Raw genomic sequence first — 6,858 nt, forward strand, 5'->3', positions numbered from 1 at the left:
CTCCCACTTGGACTAAAACTCCTTGTGGAGTATCACAATGTTTAATTTAAGTGAGAAACATAAGTACAATAAACTAGGGCATATACCCGAAAGTTCTCCCACTTGTCCTAGTTTACAAACTTCGTAGACCTAGACTCTGTAGGTGACCTTCAAACACTTTAGCCATGAGGGCCTTTGTAAAAGGATCGACAATGTTTTGCTCAGAAGATATCTAAGTCACTACAACATCTCCACAATGTACAATCTCCCGGATTAGATGGCATTTGTGCTCAATATGCTTTCCGCGCTTGTGGATTCTTGGTTCTCTTGAATTTGCAACTGCACCACTATTATCACAATATAGGGTGATAGGCAGATCCATATTTGGAACGACTTCCAAATCTGTCAAGAATTTCCTCAACCATACTGCTTCCTTTGCTGTTTCGCAAGCAGCTACGTATTCAGCTTCCATTGTGGAGTCAGTACAGGTTTGTTTTACGCTTCTCTACACTACTACTCCTCCGTTAAGAGTGAACACTGATCCAGATGTAGACTTTCTAGCATCTTTATCAGTTTGAAAATCAGAGTAAGTGTATCCAGTAAGGATCAAATCCTTAGTACCATACACAAGCCTGTAGTTCCTCGTTCTCCTAAGATACTTGAGGATATTTTTAACGGCAGTCCAATGATCATATCCAGGATTGGATTGATACCTACTGACTATCCCTACTGCGTAGCATATGTCAAGTCTAGTACATAACATTACATACATCAGGCTCCCTACTGCGGAAGTATAGGGAATGCGTCTCATATCCTCAACTTTTTTAGGTGTCTTAGGACATTGATCCTTTGACAAATGAATTCCATATCTGTAGGTAACATACCTCTTTTGGAATTCTGCATCTTATACCTAGACAACATTTTGTCTATATAAGTTGCTTGAGACATGGCTAGTATTTTGTTCTTGCAATTCCGAATAATCTAAATCCCGAGAACATACTGTGCATTTCCTAAATCTTCCATTTGGAACTGCGTTGCTAGCCATTTCTTGATGTCAGTTAGGTAACCTACTTCATTCCCAATGAGTAGAATATCGTCAACATATAAAACTAAGAACACTATAGTAGAATTGACAATCTTCTTGTAAACACAAGGCTCATCAACATTCCGTTTAAAGCCATAAGATTTGATCGCAATATCAAATCTTATATTCCAAGATCTAGAAGCTTGTTTCAACCCATAAATGTATTTTTGAAGCTTACAAACCTTTTGTTCTTAATCCTGTGCAATAAACCCCTCTGGTTGAGCCATATAGATACTCTCCTCAAGATCACCATTTAGAAAGGCTTTCTTGACATCCATCTGCCAAATTTCATAGTCATAAAAGGTAGCACTGGATAAGAGTATTCTAATCGACTTAAGCATGTCAACGGGAGAGAAAGTTTCTTCATAGTCCACTCTCTCTCGATGGGTATAAACCTTTGCCACAAGTCGAGCCTTAAAAGTCTGTATTTTACCAGCTTGGTCTTTTTTTCTCTTGTAGATCCACTTACAACAAATTGGTTTTACATCATTTGGTTGATCTACAAGTTTCCAAACAGAATTAAAGTACATAGACTCCATTTCGAGGTCCATGACTTTGACCTACTTGTCACGGTTCACATCTTTTATCGCCTGTTTATAGGTCGATGGATCCTCTATGCCGTCATCAGGTATGACGACTTGTGTTTCTGTTCAACCCAAGTAACAGTCAGGCTGATGAAACAAACCCTCCACTACGTCAAGGCATTCTCAACTCTTGAGAAGGATGTGCCTGACCAAATGTACTAGTTTTATCTATTACTTTAGTAGATGAACTAGCTCTATCGAAAGCCTTTTTGGAAATTTCATTCAATACCAGTCTACTGCGAGGTTGATGACATCCTATCTGGTCTGATGGTGGGAAATTAAAAGTCAATTTTACTCAACAACTAAAATTCCGTGGACGTGATATGCGATGTATGTTCCTAAGATATGCGTTGATAGTCATGCGTCGATGGTCATGCGTTGGAATGAAAATGCGTTAACGAATGTATGCGATGACCATGCGTCCTGCCACAAGTTTTCTTGCGCTGGAACCAAGTATAATTCCAACGCAAGTTTCTCTAGTAATCCAAGGTCGAACACAGGGACTTGTAGCTATATGTTTGTGGTGATGTGCATGCGGCGGTTTAAGTAAAAGAATAGAGGAGATGTTGCTAAGTTAATCCTACTCCTACTTCTATCTAACAGACAACGCAATGAGAATATGCGTGAAAGGTAAAGATGCAACAAACCTTGACTTGAAATAAATGTATGAGAAAATAGATAAAATGTGGAGATGTTTTCATTGCAACCCTTAAGAGTGACTGCAAGGGCAGTTGATTATTGCTTACTTTACTCATAGACAAGCAATGCGTTAGCCCATAAATAGGCGTTGCAGTAGCTTCACACTAAGCAAATAAGGTTACTCACACACTCGCACAACACACACCTCTCGATGGGTTGCTACATGTTTCATATTCCTAATCCACATGACTAAGTATGCAATACCAAAGCACACCTACTAAGTGTGAGATGAAAGTAAAGATGCTAAGCAAGAAGATGGAGATGAAGTCGAAGGAATAGAGAAATACATTGAAAACAGATTGTATTAATTCCTTAATTCAAAATGTCATACAATACAATATAGGAAAAGAAAAGAAAAGAAATGACTGGCTGGAAGCAAAACTTTACCTCCAGCGGATGTGCATCAAGGCTGCGGTGGTGCCATGGATGGGTGGAGGAGCTGACTCTCTCGAGATCTAGCTCTAGTCGTCACTTGGAATGGATGAAGGAGGTGAAGAACTCTCAGCCATCTTCTTACGCGTTCGTCTGGATCGTGGGGAAAAATCCCCGGTTTGAGGGATAATATCCAAATAACTTGAATTTCAGATCGTCGGCTTCTATTTATAGAGCTTGGGTCGCCGACAGCACTAATTGGACTGCTCTAAGTCTGACGTTCAGCGCATTAGTCCTTTTCTGAACCTCTGCCACCAACGGCGTGGAAGGTGAAATGTCAACATCATCTTTTGGATTTTCTCAAGGTAGATGCATTGATGCATTCATTCCACCTACCTTGCATTGATCCCATTAGTTTGCATTGTCACATAGTCGCAATCATTCAATGGTCGCATTCACTTAATATCGCAACTCTACATGATGACTGCAATCGCCTGACGAGTGCAACTCCCATGCGATGGACGCATACGGGTGATTACCGCAACATCCATGCGTTGATAGATGTGTTTGCCTTTCCAATAGAGTGTTTCTCCACATGCAGTCGTCTATACGGTGGTCCGATTTCTGCGTTTGCATTCATTTCCAACATTAGCTACAAAAATAGAACATTGAACGCATAATTAACGCAAAATAATGGGTTAGCTGAGATTCGACATGCTGATCGACGCAAATTCTTTTTCTTGTGAATTCCTATCATGATCGACGCAATTTCTGCCTAACAACCTTCATAATTCTAAGTAAAAGGCCTAAGATGACATGCATTTCTGCATGTCATCATGATCTTTCTCTAAGAATGTGGCATTTGTCGATAGAAATACCTTATTCTCTTGAGGATCGTAAAATAGACCACCTTTTATTTCTTTTGGATAATCTACAAATAGGCATAATTTTAACGATGTTCCAATTTTTTAGGATTTTGCACTAACACGTGTGTCGGGCATCCCCAAATCCTAAAGTGATGTAAACTGCCTTTACTACCTTTCCATAGCTCGTAAGGTGTTTCTGAAACACTTTTAGAGGGAACGTTATTCAAAATATAGACAACAGTCCGTAATGCATATCCCCAAGAGGAATCAGGTAACTCAGCAATCTCATCATTGAGCGAACCATGTCCAACAAGGTTTTGTTTCTTCTTTCAGATACATCGTTCTGCTGAGGCATATTAGGTGTAGAGAGTTATGACTTGATTCCGTGTTTTATCATATAGTCCTGGAATCTTAAGTCCATGTACTCCCCACCTCAATCTGATCGTAATGTCTTAATTGTTTTACCTAACTGGTTCTCAACCTCAGCCTTATATTCTTTGAACATTTCAAAAGAATCATACTTGTGATGCATTAGGTAAATATGAACATACCTTGAATAATCATCAATAAAATTGATGAAATATTCATACCCACCTCGAGCTTTAACATTCATCGGTCCACAGAGGTCCAAATGTACGACCTCTAAGGGTATTGTGGCTCTGAGACCTTTTCTAGTAAAAGATCGCTTAGTCATTTTTCCCTCAAGGCAAGACTCACATGGAGGTAAAGAATTGTCTTCTAACTGATTTAGGAGCTCATTCTTAACCAATCTCTCAATCCTTTTGAGATTTATGTGGCCAAGTCTTAAGTGCCATAGATAGGCATTACAAGAAACTTTTTGTCTTTTATTCTGAGTTTCGGCTGTTCTAAACATCTCAGTATTTAAGACAAATTTTGCTTTATTTGGTCTTAACTTATATAAGTTGTTTTCAAGTATAGCAGAACAAATTTGAATACCTTTCCTGAAAATGAACGCTTCATTAACTTCAAAAGATATTTTATACATTTGTTCCAATATACATGTGATAGATATTAAATTCCGTCTCATTTTAGGAGCATACAAAACATCTTTATGTATGATATATCTATCGTTGAAAAACAACTTCAAGTCTCCCACTACTTCGACCAAGACGACCTCTCCTGTTCCAACCTTGAGGGTGATCTCACCTTCTTCAAGCTTTTTCCAGGAACTAGTTTCCTGAAAAGAGAAGCAAATATGATTAGTGGCTCCTGAATCTAATATCCAGGTTGAGGTATCATACTCCACTAAACATATTTCAGCAACTAGTAAATCATATTTACCTTGTGCTTCTTTCAAGGCAGGAGCCTAAGGACATTCCTCAATTTAGACAAATCTCAGGTCATCTATTACTAGTGTTGAATTCAGATTATTTTTCCATGTTGAGTAATTATCGCCGTTTAGTTTCTCGAAAGCTAAGAGTTGATCTAAAGAGCTAGCCATGTTGAAAATAAAAAACATATCCTTTTTAGTCAAACCATTAATCTTTTAAATCCAATCAAGTTTAGCACAAAAAAAAAAACTTATAATGTACCCTTCATTATTATATTTTGCAACGACATTTCAATGGTTTAAAATAACCTTCACCGAGGGGTAATCGACTATTCCTCCATTGAACCAAGACTATCTTGACTAGATATTATCACCAGAATAACTCTTATCCCTATAGTAACTCAGTTATCGCTACTTTGGTCAAGAATTTTCTAACGCTTAGTAATTCTCGTAAATGTGACCCTCCATTTTCAGACCTCAAAGATCGGAATCATTATGCTTCTGAAGTTGGAAAGACAAGAATGAAAATGGACCTCAGAGACCCTATCAATTTCTAGAGTTCGTAGAGTTCTGAATCCTATAATACAGCCCTCCGATTGGTAAGGTCGCTCCAGGACAGACATGCAGGCGCATTATAGGAATCTGGTGCTACCTAATGGAAGAGACCGTAGGATGTGTTGACACACTTCCTTCTCCCACTTACTATGAACAACTTCCCTTACTCACCTTCGTATTGACTCATGCAAACACTCTCCGAATGGAGTCCACTCCAAGGGCGGTCCAAAGCCAAGCATGAATCTCACGGTGTGAACTCTTAGGGATGCTAGAGCTAAAAGTACATTACTTCTCTCCAGTTGAAGTGTTCTAAATGGTTGGGGTATAAAATACATAGCAATACATTTCGGCTAACTAAACATATCATAAGTCTAGGTGATTCATCCGAGTATAACTTTTATAATAGATTTTTAACCTACGATGTCTAGGTGATAAACAAATTTTATTACCTCACACCGCTCATGCATGCTCATAAAACCAGTTTAACCTAACTCAGATGCCGGTCGATCTCCAGGTAGTAGGTGTTCCATGAACCGTCAACTTAAAAACCTTCAACCTTAGTCATCTTATCTGACTTTTTGTTAAGATTTTGTTGAGTGAGTTTTCTTGTAACTTCAATTTTACAAGATATCGACCTATTTTCTATGAAAATTGGGATTGCTCGATGGTTAACCTTAAGTGAGCATGTATCTTATCTTTGTTATAGATTTTAGAAGTCTAGGTTATTTTATAACAATTATAAAATAAATTATAATAATTATAACCCTAGAGCATTCATCTATAACATGCTTCCTTTAATCAAACATGCTTTAATATAACACTTATATTAAAACTAAGCATGCATAGTATATATTTTATAACACTTATAAGATAAAACAAATGCATGTCATATGCTTTTCCTATGGTGGAGTTTTAAAACTACAAGGCATACTATATGCACACATAATCAAACAACATTATACATCACATGCATAATAGGTAAACAACACTAAAGTTGACCGATTTTGGCATTAAAAACAAACAAATAACTAATTTATTACGGAAATCAGCAACCAGCTTTCCGAAACCAGATTCAAACACTTTGAACCATCTGGAACCGCTCAGAAACCACTCGAACCGGCCCAAAAACTCCAAAAACCAAGTTGAACCAATCAAACCGGCTCAACCACGTCAAACAGACCGGTCCAGACCGTTTGGACCAGCTGGTCAACGCCCGCTGGTGCAGTCAACGGAGATCGAACGGAAGTGCATGAAAATCGCAGGTCGAATAGAACGCGGAAGCACGACCAAGCGGGCGGCGATACCGGGTCGGCGGGCGAGTGCGCGAGTCGGGCGAAGCGGAGTGAGCAGGCGAAGCTGATTCGAAGCGGGCGGATCGCAGAATGGGCCAGAGTGCTCGTCGACAGCTGACGCGCGTGGGCTACTCTG

This window comes from Benincasa hispida, chromosome 5 (assembly GCF_009727055.1).
Source record: "Benincasa hispida cultivar B227 chromosome 5, ASM972705v1, whole genome shotgun sequence".
NCBI lineage: Eukaryota > Viridiplantae > Streptophyta > Magnoliopsida > Cucurbitales > Cucurbitaceae > Benincasa > Benincasa hispida.